Source organism: Pinus tabuliformis, chromosome 2_2 (genome assembly GCF_031772625.1).
Source record: "Pinus tabuliformis cultivar Carrire ecotype Pingquan chromosome 2_2, CPIR1, whole genome shotgun sequence".
Classification (NCBI taxonomy): domain Eukaryota; kingdom Viridiplantae; phylum Streptophyta; class Pinopsida; order Pinales; family Pinaceae; genus Pinus; species Pinus tabuliformis.
Window position 1 is genome coordinate 1,002,653,651 of NC_142300.1, and position 18,822 is coordinate 1,002,672,472.

Sequence of the window (18,822 nt, forward strand, 5' to 3'; positions counted from 1 at the left end):
GTACGTGACGCTTGGGGACTATTGGGATGATGCTATGGTAGATAAGGTCTCCAAGTTACTCCGAAAATATCAAGATTTGTTCCCGACCAAAATCACGGACTTAAAGGGGATCATTGGTGACTTCGGGATGATGAAGATCACTCTGAAACCAGATGCAAAGCTCGTTAAGAAGTGACCTTACCGTTTGAATCCGAAGTATAAAGAAAAGGTTTGCGAAGAACTAGACAAAATGCTTGCAGCTAGAATTATTAAACCAATGGAAGAATCCGACTAGGTGAGTCCTATGGTAGTACAGGAGAAAAAAAGAAGGGAGAAATTAGGATATGTGTGGAACTCAGGAAGCTTAATGACGCCTGTGTTCACGATCCATTCCTGACACCGTTTATAGATGAAGTATTGGAGAATGTTGGTGGTCAGGAAGCTTACTCATTCACGGATGGCTTCTCAGGGTACCATCAGATCAAGATTGCGTCGGAAGATAGGAGCAAGACAACCTTCACAACCGAATGGGGCTGTTTTCAATACACTATTATGCCCTTTGGATTGAAGAACGCGCCAACGACATTTTCGCACGTAGTGGTGGCCGCGTTCAAAGAGTACATCCACAAGTTCTTGTAGGTCTATCTGGATGATTGGACTGTATTTGGGTTAGCTAAACACCATATAACAAGCTTACGTTTGATGTTGGATACTTGCCGACGACACCAGATTGCGCTGAATCTTAAAAAGTGAACCTTCCTCGTCCCCTTTGGAAACCTGCTCGGCCATGTGGTCTGCAAACAAGGCTTGATGGTGGATCTTGCGAAGATCACTATTATTCTTAATCTAGAAGTGCCACGAAGTGTCAAACAAGTACGCGCTACATTGGGGCACACTAGTTACTATAGGAAGTTTATCAAGAGCTATGCACAAATAACAGTGCCATGGAAAAACTATTGAAAAAGGACACTACATATTGTTGGAATGATGAATGTAGGAAAAGTTTGGATGTTCTCAAGGAGAAAATGGCATCCGCTCCCATCCTGGTCTTCCCAAAATGGGACGTAGAATTTCATGTACATGTTGATGCGTCGTGTATTGTGCTAAGAGCTATACTTACGTAGGAAGGCGTGGATCACCCGATCGCGTTCGCGAGTCGACAGCTGTCCAAAGCCGAAAAGAAACACTCTACTACTGAGCGCGAAGGATTGGCAATGGTATACGCGCTCTAGAAATACCGACACTATTTACTTGGCGGGAACTTCAAGATGTATACCGATCATTCTGCGTTGAAAAACTTGGTGAACAAGCTTGTGTTGGGGGGGCGCATATGCAGATGGTTGTTACTGTTTCAAGAATATGACTTTGAGGTCATCGTAAAGCTGAGACGCCTAAATGCAGGACCAGATCACTTATCACGAATTGAGACAGGTGAGGAGACAACAAATTTGGAAGAAGGACTACCTGATGCACAACTCTTTGCAGTGCGCATCGTGGACGACCACTTCGAAGATATAATCCAATTTTTAACCACAGGGATTATGCTAAAGGAATATACAGTCCAGTAGAAGAAGGAATTAGTGGTGCGCGCGATAGACTTTTCTGTCATTGCGGGGCACCTCTACAAAATGGGAAACGATGAGATATTGCGAAGATATGTACCTGAATTTTAATGAGGACAGATCCTCGCAGAAGCACATGGGGGGGCTACAGGAGGACACTATGTAGGATGCACGACGACACAAAAGATTCTCCGCGCTGGGCTATGGTTTCCAACCCTACATCAAGATCCGAAAGCACACTGTTGGACTTGTGACATATGTCAAAGAACTAGGAAACCATCACGAAGGGATGAGATGCCACTCAATCCACAAATGACGCTGCAGCCATTTGAAAAATGGGCAATCGACTTTGTGGGACGAATCAAACCTCAGGGAAAGATGGGTGCGCGCTACATCATCACCGCGACAGAGTACCTAACTCGATGGGTGGAAGCACAACCGGTTATGGATTGCACGACCGTTACAACTACAAAATTTTTGTTCGACAACATCTTGACACGGTTTGGTTGCCCGAAAATTTTAATGAGTGACCGTGGGACGCACTTCTTGAATGAAACCATTAGCGCACTCACTAAGGAATTCCAGGTGTATCATCAACAAAGTACACCATACCATCTACAAGCTAATGGGACAGTGGAAGCATTCAACAAAATTGTGGAGACTGCGCTGACCAAAGTATGTAACGCGCAGCGAAACGACTAGGATCTGCGTATATCTGCTGTATTATGGGCATACATAACCATGTGCAAGAAATTGACGGGTCAAACACCTTTCAAATCAGTTTATGGCATGGAAGAAGTCATGCCAATGGAATACATCATACCCAGTTTATGGATAACAACAATTACAGGCATGTCGGACCGCAAAGCCTTAGAAGAGAGACTCGTGCAATTGGAAGAACTTGAGGAAGAATGGTTTCTGGCGGGATTCCATGAGTAGGTACAGAAACATCGCGAGAAATCTTGGCACGATCGCCATATCAAGTTGCGCACGTTCAAGATAAACGATTTAGTGTTGCTGTGTGACAGCAAGTTCAAAAAATTTCCTGGGAAACTCAAAATGCATTGGTTAGGACCATATGTGGTAAAAGAAGTCACAGATAGAGGCGCGGTCCAGCTAGTCAAACTTAATGGAGAACCCTTAATAGGAAGAGTAAATGGCAGTCACCTGAAGCCCTACACGGGTGGGTCGGCTATCTGACTAACCGACCAAAGCACAGTGTTTGCGACCCGAAAATCTAGACAAAGGTGTGGGACTATAAACACAGGTACTAGAAGTCGACAACAAAGTAGAAAATCAAGCTAGATGGAGATGATTCAGAATAAGAAATGGAGCAGATCCAGACGACGGTAGCATGGTGCTTTGTGGACCTTCGTATAGCACAGGCACAGTTGGATGGACTTCGCGCAAAGATTGCCACACCAACGGAGTGACTCGATGACGAGTCACAATGATTGTGTTGGGGGCTTGTTGGGCAGCGGATCCCCCCATAGCATGTTGTTGGGGCTTGAAGCCCGAATTTTGGTCAAGTATAATGTAAAGACCCTGTGAAATGCGGGCACGGACCGCGAAGTAAATGGTCAAGTCAAAGGGTTGTCCGCCCTTGAAAATATAAATTAATATATGTAAGGTCGGCCTACCCATGGTCTGCGGACCATGGGATTGTATAAATAGAGCACGACTCTAAGTGTAAAGTAAGTCACATGTTCTTTTGGATGATGAATTAGCTCTGAGTCTATAAGTCCGAGTCTTGGGTTGTAGTAGTAGGAAGAGGCTCTGCAGCTGAGTGCTCAGAGGTTTGGTAGAGTATGCAGCTGTGTGCGCGGACCCCTGCAACTGAGTGCGCACAGTGGAGTTGGGATTGTACTTGGACATAGAATTAATAAAAGATAAATTGATTATGGAATATTCTGTGTCTATGCTTATGTTATATTTATGCATCTCTTTACAGTTTTATGATTGCGTGCACTTGTTATGAATTTTGAACGATTAATGAGAATATTGGGTCCACACAATTAACTAAATATCTATAATAATATCACAGTAAGGATAAAGGATCTAGACAACACCTCTCCGCACTCTTTATAGAGCTGCGTGGAAGTAGTTGCACAAGTTGCGAAGGACAGACGGTTGCGCGGAGTAGCGCAAGCGCACAGATTCGGTTCGTGAACTTCCTAGACTTCATAAAGACATCCCTAGGGTGCGGAAACGTGGTTCCAACACCCTCCCATACTACCTCAGGTGAGACCTCAGTTCGCGAACTGCGGACGGTTGCCAAAAGGGCCTGTAGTTTCGGATTTGTTTGGCTAAATCACTTCTGAACCTAGGTCAGGCCCCAACAAGCCAACAGTCAGCAAGGATGAGACTATTTCATCAAACTGCAAGGCAGTTGCATTGCTACCTATTGCAATAACCAGACTATCCCATGAATCTGGTAGGGAACACAACAAACTAATGCACTTATCTTCATCTGAAATTTTAATATCAACAGACAATAACTGACTTACCACAATATTAAATGCATTTAGATGCTCTGTCACTGAGTCTCCATCTTTCATCCTAAGGTTATACAACTTTTTCCATATGAAAAAATTATTCACCAGAGACTTAGATTGGTACAAAGTCCCTAACTTATCCCACAAAGTCTTCGCTGTAGATTCCCCTGATACTTTCAACAATACTGAATCTGAGACACACAACCATATTGTGCTCTTTGCCTTCCGATCCAACTTCTTCCATTCTTCATCAGACACTCCCGTTGGTTTAGTACTCGAATATACCAGGATCCACTGATCTTTGTCCACCAACAGATTCTCCATCTTGAGTTTCCACAACTCAAAACTCTGACCATTAAATTTCTCGATCTCTATCTTTCCATTACTCGCCATATTCTTTCACCACCAGAATCGATCCCGTAGATCTCCCACTGAACAGGGTCTACCATAGGCCTCAGCAATAAAGGCGTCCTCTTGAAGCCAAAACAGCTCTGATACCACATGTAGGTTTTAACCTCGTACAGAAATTACCTACATACGGGTTCTAAAACACAGAAAATAAACAATGCGAGAGCATAACACATAAAGCACATATACACAAAGATTTTCCCCTGGATCCCAAAACCGGGACTACTAGCTTGATTTTTCATTATGTTCCTTTCAATGTTACAATACATATTTATACATGCCGAAGCATCCAATACCATGGACCGAAAACCATCGCGTCCAAAACCATGGACCGAAAAGCATCGTGTCCAAAACAATAGGTAGGTTCGCCTAACCTAATATAGGGTCCAAAAAAAATTTCCTCGGGGTGCTGCCTCGAACCCCGTAGAGGGGGGCTACTAATCCCCCTCTAACCCCCCGGTTAACTATGTGAACTAGTTGTGGAAAGAATATAACACAACCCAACATTCAGGACCTGAAAAACTGTTAAAAATAGTAAATGCTGCTATAATCAAGGAAACTGGTGAAACCGACTAGAGGTCTAAGCGGAAAAGGTGGGTGGCCACTAGTATCCACCTAGACCATAATTTTACTCTTTCACTTGGCATACATGTCAGTAAGAGCACTATCAACAAACATGTCCAATCCAAAACCATTTTTAATGATTAGACAATTGTACAAAGATAAAGGTTATGATGGCACATGGGCATGAACATAAAAACAACTGACAATTTTAGAAACTAACAATATTATTACTATAATTAAATGTAGGGGGTGCTATCTGATCCAATATATTTTGCTTATAGATGTATTAAAGAATTACATGGATAAATTACAGCTTAAACATGGAAATTTAATGTGCACATGAGAGAAGAGGAGAAACACATAAAAACATGAAAGAAGAGAAGAGACTTGATAATGGAGTTCGTCCAATTTGGACTACGTCTCCGGGCCCTGCTCAATCAATGGGGAGGCCTTCATTCATTAAGTGTCATGAGAAAGAAGAGTAAAATCATTATTTACAAAAAGAAGTCTTATACCTCCATTCTAGAAAATGGACGAAAAATGGAGAGCTCTGTTGCAGAAATTGGCATCACCATTGAGTTCCTGTCGCCGAGAGGTGCAAAATCGATATAAAACTTGCCCAATTCTAACACTGGACCAAAACCTACCCCCTGGAAAATGTGCTCAGGCAAGGTTTCGCCTCCTATCACAGGTCTGCTCACGGTTCCGCCACCTGCAAGTTATATGCCTCAAAATACGTGCGCACTCTCTTCTCCTCCGGCGCACTGTGTAAAAAGGTTTAAATATCGATTAGAGGGTAGATAGTCCAAAGGAGGACTGTTGGGCGCATTGGTAAACATGGAATTTGGTTGAGGAGGGGTCGGGGGATCAAATGTCGCCCCTCCCGAATTAACATGCATATGTTTTTTTCTGGTTTGGCCGTTGGGCGGCGGGTCCACTATTTTGGTGGCTCGCGCCCCTTTACCTCTGGTGGTTACGTTTAAAGGTGAGGTGGAGGGGCGGCGAAGTTAACAGCCCGCACCCCCCACCATATTATATATATGCCATTGTGTGGGCTCCAAGGTGGCGGGGTTATGGCCGCCCACCCCACTTTGATTTTTGGTTAAGGTTTCGGGGGTGATGGGGTCATGGCCGCCCGCCCCATTTTTTATTTTTATTTTTTAATACATAACCACTGCCCCTTTTGGGAATTTTTCCAAAACCTTAGGCGGTAGAAGAAAAATTAACGGACCCACAATTTCACTTGGATTCTGGTGCCGGGTTCTTGCCAAATTGCGCCCTGCTTAAGCCTGCCACATGGGTAAGTCAACCCACAACTTTGATTGCTTATATCTTCTTCATACGGACTCAGATTGGAGTGTTGTTTGCACTGTTGGAATCAAGGCGATGAGCACTTTGATATTATGTCAAGTTAATCGAATTTCTGCCACTTTGAATTTTGGCCTTTTCCATGCCACTGGTGTCTAGAGATCCACCTGGATCAATCCTCCCCATTGAGGAGCTTTTGGACCGCCAAAAGCTTTATCATTCAATTGGAAAGTGAGGGAATTGTTCACTCACTCTTTCTTTCTCCATCCATTTTGCCTTGTTAGGGTGCATCCCTTTGAAACCAACTTTAAGGTATTCCACATCTCCCCGTCGTGAAGTCCTGGTTCTTTTGTCAAGGATGATATATTTAGGCAACTCATCGAGATACTCTGGTGCAAAATCATCAACTATAGGGATGGGATGTAGGGACTAATCCCACCTCTTCGGTGTCCATAATCAATGGTGGCTCATAAAGCTTTAAGTTTTCCACATTCACTATGGAGTACATTTGCATATATGTAGGCGATTCGAGACGAAAGGCATTGTTTCCAATCTTCTCCAAGATGGTGAATGGACCATACCGGATTGGTCTCAATTTCTTCCCTTCTCCCTTCATTCTATCCTTGCTGATATGGAACCACACTTTGTCTCCCACTTGAAATTGATGGTCGACTCGATGTTTGTCATGCTGAGCCTTGTATCGGGCTTGACTTTTCTCCAACTGCTCCTATACTTCTTGGTGAATCAACTGGATCCGTTGAATGAACCGTTGCGCTTTGTCCCTGTCATCACGTCCACTAGAGTCATCTTCCCTTCCAAAGACCATATCAAAAGGATCTTTGGGTAGGTAGCCAAAACATATCTCAAATGGTGAACGATGCGTAGATCAGTGAACTGCTCGATTGTAGGAATGCTGCACATATGGAAGATGCTCATCCCACAACTTAGGATGTTTCCACAATAGCCTCGCAACAAGTGTACCACGGTGCGGTTGACAACCTCTGTCTCTCCATTCGTTTGTGGATGAAATGTCGTGCTTCTTTTCAACTTGGTGTCCATCATCTTCCATAAGCTGGTCCAAAACTCTCCGAGAAAGTGAAAGTCCCGATCTAACACAATCGATGTGGGCAACCCAAAATGGACCCAAACATGCTAAAAGAAAAGATAAGCAGTTTGTTTTGCAGTAATCTGCTTTTTACAAGGCATTGAAATACACATCTTACTAAAATGGTCAACGATGACATACAAATAGTCGTGACTTTTTCTAGACAAAGGAAAACCTCCTACAAAATCCATCGACAAACTTTCCCATGGACGACTCAAAATAGGGAGTGGTGTGTAGAGCTCGAGTTTTCTATTAGAGGGCTTTGAAACAGAACACATCACACATCCCTTTACATAGCGAGTCACAATGTTCTTCATATGAGGCCAAACGCAAAATATTTGTACATGACACAAAGTTTTTTCAACACCAAAATGACCAGACACAAGGGAGGTGTGGGCCTCCTGGATTACATGTACCCTTTCCCCTGTGGTATGCACAATTTACCAAGGTGATACAACAATTTCCCCTGCAAGTGATAGTTGTCCACTTGTGAACCATGGGTTAGTTTTGCATAAATATCCTTAAATTCATCATCGTTAGCATATTGTTCAGCATAACTTTCAAAAGATAATGAAGCATTATGCAAAATAATAGAAGCAGAAATAGGAGAGTGAGATAGAATATCGACCACTTTGTTGCTAGTGCCCTCCTTATACTTTATTACCAGATGAAATTGCTGAAGAAAACCCATCCACCTGAAATGACGAGCTTGCTGCAACTTGTTTTGTGACTGAAGATACTGCAAGGGTCGATGATCTATATGGATGATGGTCTCCTTGCTGATTAGGTAGTGTTTCCATTTTTTCACACTCTGGACCAAGGTATATAACTCCTTGTCATAAGTGGGATAGTTTATCACAGCCCGAGAGAATTTCTATGAATGGTAACATATTGGCTTCTTTGGCTGCATCAGTATAGCTCCCATGTGTAGGAATTTACAGGGTAAGTTCCACAGAAAGAATACCAAAAGGACACCGCTCACAACCAGATCTCAAATCAATACACCAGTATTTTTGACGTGGTTAAAACCCTCAGAGTGCAAGGAGGGAAACAGTCCACGGCCTGTCCCAACGTGGGTACTACAGGCAATTTATTAATCAAAGAATGAAAATTTACATAAGCTTCTCTCATGCACGGATTACCCGAACAATGACCCTCCATGCGCTTTAAATAGAACTCATGGACCAATCGGGTGTCAAGCCACGGATCAAGTGTCGGTAATACCGAGGTGAGAGTGAACCGTCGGATCACTACATATCGTGACCGTCGGATTGTAAAGAAACACACTTTACCTAACTCTAACCTAACTCTATACTAGACCAAGTTGAACTTAACTATATCCTATGTGTCGGAATATCCTAACATCCCCCCTTAAGAACAACTTGGGATAGGATTGAAGGATTTACAAATATGACACAATAGGAGAAGGAAGGAGGCACTAGAGCCTATCCCCCCTTAGTGACAACTTCCTGAACTCCAAGCATATATCGAAGTTTAGTGAACTTCGCCTCTGTGAGAGCCTTTGTGAAGATGTCTGCAACCTGATCATCTGTTGGACAATATTGCACTTCAAGAACATGGTCATGAATGAGCTTTCTGATGAAGTGCATGTGTAGTTCAATGTGTTTGCTGCGCTGATGCTGGACTGGATCTTTGCATAGCTGAATGGCACTTTGATTATCACACCAAAGTGTGGTTGGATGCTGCTGCTCAAAGCCAAACTCTGATAGGATCTGACGAAGCCACAAGGCTTCCTTACTAGCTTCCACGGCACCACGATACTCTGCTTCTGCTGACGAAAGAGAAATGGCAGCCTGTTTCTTACAAGCCCATGTAATAGGTCCTGAACCAAGAGTGAAGACATAACCGGCAGTAGACTTCCGATCATCAGGGTCACCAGCCCAATCAGAATCAGTGAAACCAACTAACAGAGGAGCTGCTTTGGCACTGTAATGAATCCCAAACTGTACTGTACCTCGAACATAACGAAGTATTCTTTTAGCTGCTTTCCAATGACTTTCACGGGGGTTTTGCATAAAACGAGCAACAAGGCCAACAGCAAAGGAAAGATCAGGACGAGTATGGGTTAAATACAAGAGTTTTCCGACAAGTTGACGGTATAAGGTAGCATCAACTTCAGGAGAAGTACAAGAGACTGAAAGTTTGACTCCAGACTGAAAGGGAGAAGGGGCTGGCTTACAGTCTTCCATGTGAAAATGACGAAGAATATCACAAGCATACTTGGACTGGGAAAGGAAAATACCCTCTTGGGATTGCAAGACTTGAAGACCGAGAAAATAGTGTAAGTGTCCTAAGTCTGTCATTTCAAATTTCTTTTTAAGGCTTGACTTCACATGGTTTATAAGGTTGGGATCACTACCAGTAAGAATAAGATCATCAACATAAAGAACAAGGATGATAAGAGAGTTGCCCACTTTCTTGGTGTAGACAGTATTGTCAGAATGACACCTAGAAAAGCCAGATTCTAAAAGAAAGCTATCCATTTTGGCATACCAAGCCCGAGGAGCTTGCTTGAGGCCATAAAGGGATTTCTTAAGTCGACAAACAAGGCTGGAGTCTGTTTGTATGAAGCCAATGGGTTGTTCCATATAGATTTCTTCCTGCAAGTCCCCATGCAAGAAGGCAGATTTAACATCCATCTGATGGACTTCCCATTTTAAAGAGGCAGCAAGGGAAAGAACAAGGCGGATAGAGTTCATTTTGGCAACAGGGGAGAAGGTTTCAGTGTAGTCAATGCCTTCAACCTGTGAAAAGCCCTTAGCAACGAGACGAGCTTTATGTTTATCAACTTTCCCATCTGGTCCATACTTGGTTCTGTAAACCCATTTACATCTAACAAGTTTGCGTCCCTTTGGTAGAGGAACAAGATCCCATGTATCATTTGTCATCAATGAATGATATTCTTCATTCATAGCTGCTTCCCAATGTGGATGGCCTGAAGCTTCTGCAAAAGTGTCAGGATCATGATTTACTGGAGCTTGAGCCAGTAAAGAAGAGGCTCTTTCAAACTGAGAACGTGTACGTCGCTGATCTGTAGGATCACCGGCAAGATCACCTGCTGCATCCCGAGTAGCACGGACCCATCTTGGAAGTTGAGGATCCTGAGAAGGTGGGGGAGGATTATCATCCTCGCTTTCATCATCTGAAGAAGAAATGTTTTCAAAAGTAGAAGAGATAGGAAGAGGTGGCACATCCGCCGGACTAGGCTCGCAGGCCGATTTATTTTCATCAAATTTTACATCTCTTCTAATGATAACATTTTTGGACTTAAATGGAATAAGTCTATAACCTTTTACATCTTCAGAATATCCAACAAAAGTACATTTCTCACTCTTAGGTTCTAAAGCTTTATGCTTTTCATCTGGAATATGGGCCCATGCTTCACTTCCAAACACACGAAAGTGACTTACATCTGGTTTAATGGAACTCCAAGCTTCTTCTGGAGTGATATTCTCTAGAACCTTAGTAGGAGTGCGATTGATTATATAATTTGCACAATTAATTGCTTCGGCCCAAAAACTAAGACTGAGTCCTTTAGATTGCAGCATACAATTAGCCATTTCCTTTAAGGTGCGATTTTTCCTTTCAGCTACACCATTTTGTTGTGGAGTGTATGGAACAGTATGTTGCATTTGAATTCCATTTTCGGTGCAAAAGTTGATGAATGTGTTTTTAACATATTCTCCACCATTATCAGTTCTTAGCTTAAGAATTTGATGTCCAGATTGTTTTTCAACAAAGGCTTTGAAGGCCAAAAAAGTGTTAAATACTTCGCTCTTGAGTTTTAAGAAGTATACCCAAGTGCGTCTGGAGAAATCATCAATGAAAGTTAAGAAGTACTTGCAGCCAGAGAATGAAGCAACAGGAAGAGGACCACATAAATCACTGTGCACAAGCTGTAAAGGGGCTGAGGCGTGCCAAGAGGCACGTTTGTCAAAACTGTCCCGATGATGTTTTCCGAGTACACATCCGGAACAAACACCATCTCTGCAAGATACCATAGGAAGACCTGTCACCATATTTTCTTTACATAGATGCTGAAGGGAGCGATAGTTTAAGTGACCAAATCGCTCATGCCAAAGTTTGCTCACTTCATCATTATGAGCAACAAATACTGAGGGAAGATTGGATGACCCAAAGTTGTGAAACTTATACAACCTTTTGGAATCATCAGCAAGACCAGTAGCTAGAATCTGTTTAGGATCTTTTAGATCCTTGATTACAACATCATGAGGTGAAAATTCAACAATTTTACCTTCACCTGAATGAGTTATCTGATAGACAGATAGAAGGTTGCAGGATAAGGTTGGAACACATAATACATCATTAAACTGACCATTGTCTAGATGAACAGTTCCAGTCCCTACAACATTAAGAGATCTATCATCACCAATATATATATTTTTGGTGTTACAATCATTTAAAGAAGAAAACATGGCTTGATTTTTGGCCATGTGACAAGAGGCTCCAGAATCAATGAGCCACTCATGAGAATGAGAAGAAGAAGAAGATACATTTAATGCATAACCAGACTGAGATGATTGATAATGACATGCAGAAAGTGCCATTCCGGAAGTTGAAGTTGAAGTAGGCTCCACATGGATGTTATGTTTCTTCATTGCGGCTTCCAAGGCTTCCATCTTCTTAAAGCATTTAGATTCTAAGTGGCCATCTCGATTACAAAAGTTACAATGTCTATCAGTCTTCTTCCATTTGTTTTTATTGGTCTTATCATTTTGCTGAAATGATCTTTCATTTTGAGGCTGAGATGGTTTAGGACCATTCTTTTGAGGATATGACTTCTTAGGATTCTTTGAATTTGGTTGCTGCTGGGCGGCTAACGCTTTCGTGGAAGAGTTTCCAAGATTAAGAAGACCAAGGTGTAAGAGTTTTTCTTGTTCTCTTATTAAGGAATCACAAAAGGAGTCAAAGGAAGGGGCCTTGTATTCTTGTCCTTGACAAATGAAAGCTTCCCTTGTAGAATGGAAAGTGGAAACAAATACAGAGTAGGCTGGTCCCAACTTAGTAAGGATGGAATAAATAAGGTTACCATCTTCTTTCTTAACTTTAACACCTTCCAAGAGATATCTAAGGGTCTTGAATTTGGACAAGAAATCTTCAATGCAAGAAAAATTATTAGGATCCAAAGTAAGCAGCTCATTTTCAAGTTGATGGGCTCTAATTTCATTTTTAATTCCAAAAACTTTAGCAAGTTTTTCTAATGCTTCATGAGGAGTCTCAAGTTCTGCAATGTGGAATCTAAGATCAGGAGAAACAGACATCCCTATCAAACCACGTGCTTGATCTTGTCTATTTTCCCATTTTGCCGCCTTGTCTTCATCTTTTGGTTTCTTCTCTTGGTCTGTGGCTATTCTGTAGAGACCTTTACTTCTAAGTAAATCTCCCATGTAGGCTACCCATTGGAAGTAGTTAGTGCTGTCAAGAATGACTTGGCATGGACTTTCCATTTTAAAAAAAACTGAAGCTGAAGATGCTGAAAGTAAGTGTTCCAATGGATAGATCTCGAAAAAATAGGCGGTTTTAAAAAAAACGGCTCTGAAAAAGGCTTCCGGATGAAGAAGTTATGGCTTTTTGAAAAAAAAAATGTTGACGTTGCCGGCAAAGTGCGCGAATGTGCGGGAATGAAAAAATCCGCCCCCACAAAATGGAGACTTGAACCCAAGACCTCTACTCTCTTAAAATAGCTTTGAACCAATTGATCTATACAAAAAATTTGAGAGAGAGAGAGAGAGAGAGAGAGAGAGAGAGAGGGGGGGGGGGGCTTGGTTTGCGTGCTTGCCTTGAGAAAGCTCTTTTTCCCTACAAAACACAAAACACAAAACCCAACACGAATATGCAAAGAAAAACGAACCTTACGGCTCGAAGTTAGCTTTAGCCAAAAAAACTAGAAATTTTAAAAAAAATCTCAAAGTTAGCTTTAGCCGAAAAACTAAATATTTTTCTCAATGTTTCTGATTTTCCGAGATCACACTAAGGTGCAGGGAAAAGAGCATACGCATGAGAAAAATCCTTCCTTTCTGTTTCTGATTTGCCCAGATCGCACAGAGTCGCAGGGCAAAGAGCATACGCAGAAATGAAAGGTATAGATCCGGTTAAAAAAAAGGCTAAATAAACTGAGACCGAAATAAGCAGAGAGAAAATAACAGTAAACTGCAAAAAAAAACACTGTATACCTCCCGATCTGAAAAATGACGCAGCTAGGGCTACCGGAAACCTTTTCGCGTGAAACGAAAGGGGTTCCTCACTGGAACAGATGCTCCGAACGCAACAGAGCAGTCCTCTCGGCCCGAAAGCAGTCAGAAACAGCAGATCTAGGAAATGACAGCCGCATGCAGTTCTACCGGCTTCAGATTTGGATCACCAACGGACGCGGCCCTCAAATAGCTCTGATACCATGTAGGAATTTACAGGGTAAGTTCCACAGAAAGAATACCAAAAGGACACCGCTCACAACCAGATCTCAAATCAATACACCAGTATTTTTGACATGGTTAAAACCCTCAGAGTGCAAGGAGGGAAACAGTCCACGGCCTGTCCCAACGTGGGTACTACAGGCAATTTATTAATCAAAGAATGAAAATTTACATAAGCTTCTCTCATGCACGGATTACCCGAACAATGACCCTCCATGCGCTTTAAATAGAACTCATGGACCAATCGGGTGTCAAGCCACGGATCAAGTGTCGGTAATACCGAGGTGAGAGTGAACCGTCGGATCACTACATATCGTGACCGTCGGATTGTAAAGAAACACACTTTACCTAACTCTAACCTAACTCTATACTAGACCAAGTTGAACTTAACTATATCCTATGTGTCGGAATATCCTAACAAGCATATCCGCTAGTGTCTGTCTCAATCTCGAATGGTTGTTGGATATCTGGTAAGGCCAGGACCGGTGCGGTGTTGATCTTTTCTTTCAATGTTTTGAAGGAATTCTACTGCTTTCCTCCCCATTGAAAGACTTGCTTTACACTTGTTAATGTGTGTAGAGGTGCTGCAATAATGGAGAAATTGGCAATAAATCTCCTCCAATACTGTACTACACCCAAAAAGCTGCGAACCTCGGTTACACTAGTAGGCTTAGGTCAATTTACAATTGCTTCAACTTTAGAAGGATAAATTTTTAACTGACCATGACCAACAATATGACCTAGGTAAACCAAAGAGGTTTTCCCAAACTTACACTTTGACAATTTTACATAGAGTTTTTCTTTTTTCAATACATCAAGCACTTTCTTCACATGGCATACAAGTTCATTCAAACTTTTACTAAAGACAAGAATATCATCTAGATATACAAGAACAAATTCATCAATGAAAGGCCTAAAGATATCATTCATGACCCTCATGAAAGTGGCTAGAGCGTTTCAAATTCCGAATGGCATCACCATCCATTCGAGTAACCCCTGTTTGGCCTTGAAGGTGGTTTTCCACACATCTTGCTCTGCAATTCGGACCTGGTGATAACCACTACACAAATCCAATTTGGTGAAATAGATAGCATTCTTTAACTGCTCTAGTAAATCATCAATGTGCGGGAGAGGGTAACTATTTTTCACCGTGATTTTGTTTAGTGCTCGGTAATCCACGCACATGCTCCATGTGCCATCTATCTTCGACACTAAGACAATTGGTGAGCCGCATGGAGAAGTGCTCGGTCTGGTAACCCCTTGGTTCAATAGTTCCTGCACCTGCTTTTTGATCCTCCATCTCAATGGTTGACATCCTATATATGCCAATATTTGGTAAAGGAGCGTCATGCTGCAAATGGATCTCATGTCGGGTTTCCCTCTTCGAAGGTAATCCCCTTGGTTCCTGAAACATCTCATCATAGTTAGAAATTAATTCACATAATTCCTTTTTATGCACATGATCACAACCATGGAAAGCATCGGATGATTCTGCATCTTTCCCCCTTACAACCATAAGCATGCAACCCTTACTAGAATTCACCAACCTCTTCATTTGTCCTGCACTTACAAGGCTGGCATTGATTTTAGTTTGATGAACCATTACAATATATTCTACCCCATCTTTTATGATTTGGTATTTGTTTTCATGACAGAAGAAGATTGCTTTTCTATGATATAGATATGGACTCCCTAACACCATGCCACAGATATCCAATCGTATCACATCAAGTTCCACCTCATCCACTAACTTAGAAGCAACCAAAAATTTAAACTTGCACTGCTTAGTTACTTTCAATTATTCTTTATCATGTATCCATCCTAGCGGGTAAGGTTTTGGATGTGGTTTGGTTTCTAAGCCTAGCTTCTTTACCAAGGATTCTAAAATTAAATTTGCTTGGGATCTGGTATCAAATAGAGTTTCCACTTTTGTATGATTTATGACAACTCTAATATGAAATAACTCAATTCTCTTTCGTTCATTAGGAATACAATAAGGCTAATTTAATGTGGAAAGGAGCAGGAAACAGAACTTTAAGACATGAATTACAAGCTAGATTCGGGGAGATCTGCCGCCAAGCAAGTACTAAGGACTCAAAAATGGAGGGAAGGGCTGAATTCAAATCCGCCTGTTGCTATAAAATCTCGTGGGGTAGTTTTCAAGCAGCTCTAGGGTTGTTAAGAATTGAGGGAGAACAACATAGTGAGTCCCAAGCTACCTTGCCACCCATAAATGCGCGAGTAACCGAGTCCAGTATAAACACAATGTCGAGAATCATAGTGTGAATTATGGGAGGTAGCCAAGAACCCCAGGTGACCCAGGAGGAGCTTGGAGAGGCAATAGGTGCACCAGAGGTCTCGAAGTGCCCATACACACTGCAACTGCATAAGAACAAACAACCGATGGGGCCCATTCGGGTATCATTGTGGCACCCAAGAGTTAGTAAAATCTCACTGGCCAAAAAGGGTAAAGCCATCACTATCGAGACAAAAGAGGAGGAGGAAGATCTGCAAGACCCAATAGCTCAAATAGAGGCACATGACGATGAGGAGGAAAATATCTCCCAAGCACCTTCAGCGATAGAGTTACCCTCCTACATTGCCCCATGGAAAGGGATAACGAAGATACTAAAGGACCTGGAGGCCTCGAAGAGCGTGCTCTAAACCCCACTTCTTTCGAATGATATTAGGTTTGACAGACTGCCGCTGGGACGGGTACCAAATATAAAATTCGAAGACTGGGACTTGGCGGATAGCGAGAAATTCCCACAGTTGGCCATGGACAAACTACGACAGCAGAAATGGTTGCAAGGTGTGGAGAAGGCAGGGTTACTATATCTACGGTGGATACCCCACTACCACCGTGCGCATATCACTATCTTTGTCATCCGATAGCTAATGTGTCTAGTACATGATAGGTATCTATGGCTGGAAGAGCCAATTCCCATCATGACTGACTTAATTCACCGAATCTCGCGACTGTCGATTAAAGGAAGCAATCCCGCAGACATAGTCGGAAAGAGTAGTGACTTGGGCCAAATATAAGCTAGAGAAAAGGAAGCGAGGATACGTGATCGCAAGTATCAAAGATCGAGGGGTGCGCGTTGCCACCCAGTCGCTGGCCAGCAAGATCATGAGGAAATTCCATGCAGACGAAGTACCGACATCTGTAATTGCGTTGGCAGAGTAGTGTGCAGAAGGGGTCCAGTTCAATTGGGCACAGTTTCTATCTGATGATTTTTTGACGAACTGCAGGGAAGTACAGGACCAGGGTAAGGCCTTCCACTATGCGTGGGTGCTCTTATCCATCCTGTTGATTGCCGAGGAGCTGCCGATAGACAACCAGTTTCCCGCCGTGGAAGAAAACATGCCCGAGGCTGTGAGGTATACCTTGCTCTGGGCGACCACAGACGCGGAAAGGATCCAGAAGATAAAGGTATTTTGGACATTTGTAGAGGCGAGTTTATGAACATGGATCAACCGTAGGCCGCGCTTGTCCCTGATGGTATATAACACTTTATAGAGTGTGGCGGAATTCAAGGCAGATATGCATAACTTGTATATCCGGGCGCGCAAGGATCCAGCCCGAGCATGGGAAAAGCTGTCATTCATTGCCACAGATGATGAAATCTTTGAAGTAATGGCATCATGATCTCCGGAGTTGTGCGCCCCAGACTTGGTAGAATTGGAAAAAATTACAGCGCAACAGAAGAAGAAGGAGACCAAGCTGTGCCTCGCAAACCTAGCAGAAAGAAAGCATCAAGAACAGGAAGCAGCCACATCGCAGACGACGGCTGAGGTAGCCACGTTAGAACAAATGACAACCGAGGCCGCTAAAGAGGCCGAGGAAGGCCAAGAAATGCCCATGGAGCAGAATATACAGGGGGAGGTGGAGACACAGGAATGCGTGAACCTTACAACAAAAGTGACCCAACTCAAGAAGCCACACGACCAGGAGCAACCTTCCATGCGAAAAAGAACAAAGGAAACAGAGTCTGTGGGAGGAACCCTTATTGATAAGGATGCCCTAACAGAATTGATGATGGAGCAAACGATTGTGTTGGGGGCGGTCAGAGCGTAGTTGCAAGCATTACAGGTGAAAACCCCAGGAATGATGACACCGCACCTTGCGAAAGGAATATCTGAGACTGAACAGATGTTGCGCGTAAGCACACCGCACACTTTGGTGTTACCAGAAGGAGTCATGATTTTCCTTAACTAATTAACTCAAGATGTTTTAATTAATTATTTTACAAACAACTGCTGAGATCAAATTCGCATTTTAATTCACAATTTTAATTTAGGGACTAATTAAAATTGGAATGTATCCCAAAATGCTATCTATATGAATGCTATTTTTAGCATTTCTTGTTGCTATTTTCAACAGAGTCATAGTGAGGGTTGACCATTTTCATCATCGTAAATTTAGAGAGGCCTTAAAAATTGAAAAAAGGCTTCATTAGGTTTTTAACATCTTAACCACTCCATTTATTTAATTATTAAAATACGAATCATTAATAGTACCCCATAGTAATATTAATTTTTATTATAATATAAATATTATTTAATTTGTTGTTATTTAAAATTCAAACTTTCCAAAATATTATATATATATTAATTCTAATTGTTATAACTTAAATTGATTTATTATAGAAATAAAAATATAACCTAATTCAAAAAATATTAATTAAGATTCTTTTTAATCTCAGTAAAAACCTAAAAAATAAAAATAAAATAAAAAACAAAAATAAATAAATAAATAATTATTTTTAGTCAAAATTGTTGTTTTTTCTAACAGCTAGTTAGCTGCTCTCTTCATCTATTTATTTCATTGCCTGGCTCTGATTCATCATCTTGTCCTGGAGATGAACCAGACTGGTTGGTGCGTCGAGGATATTACTCCTATGTGATTTTTTCCAAAAGATTTTGTTATAATTTAAAATATC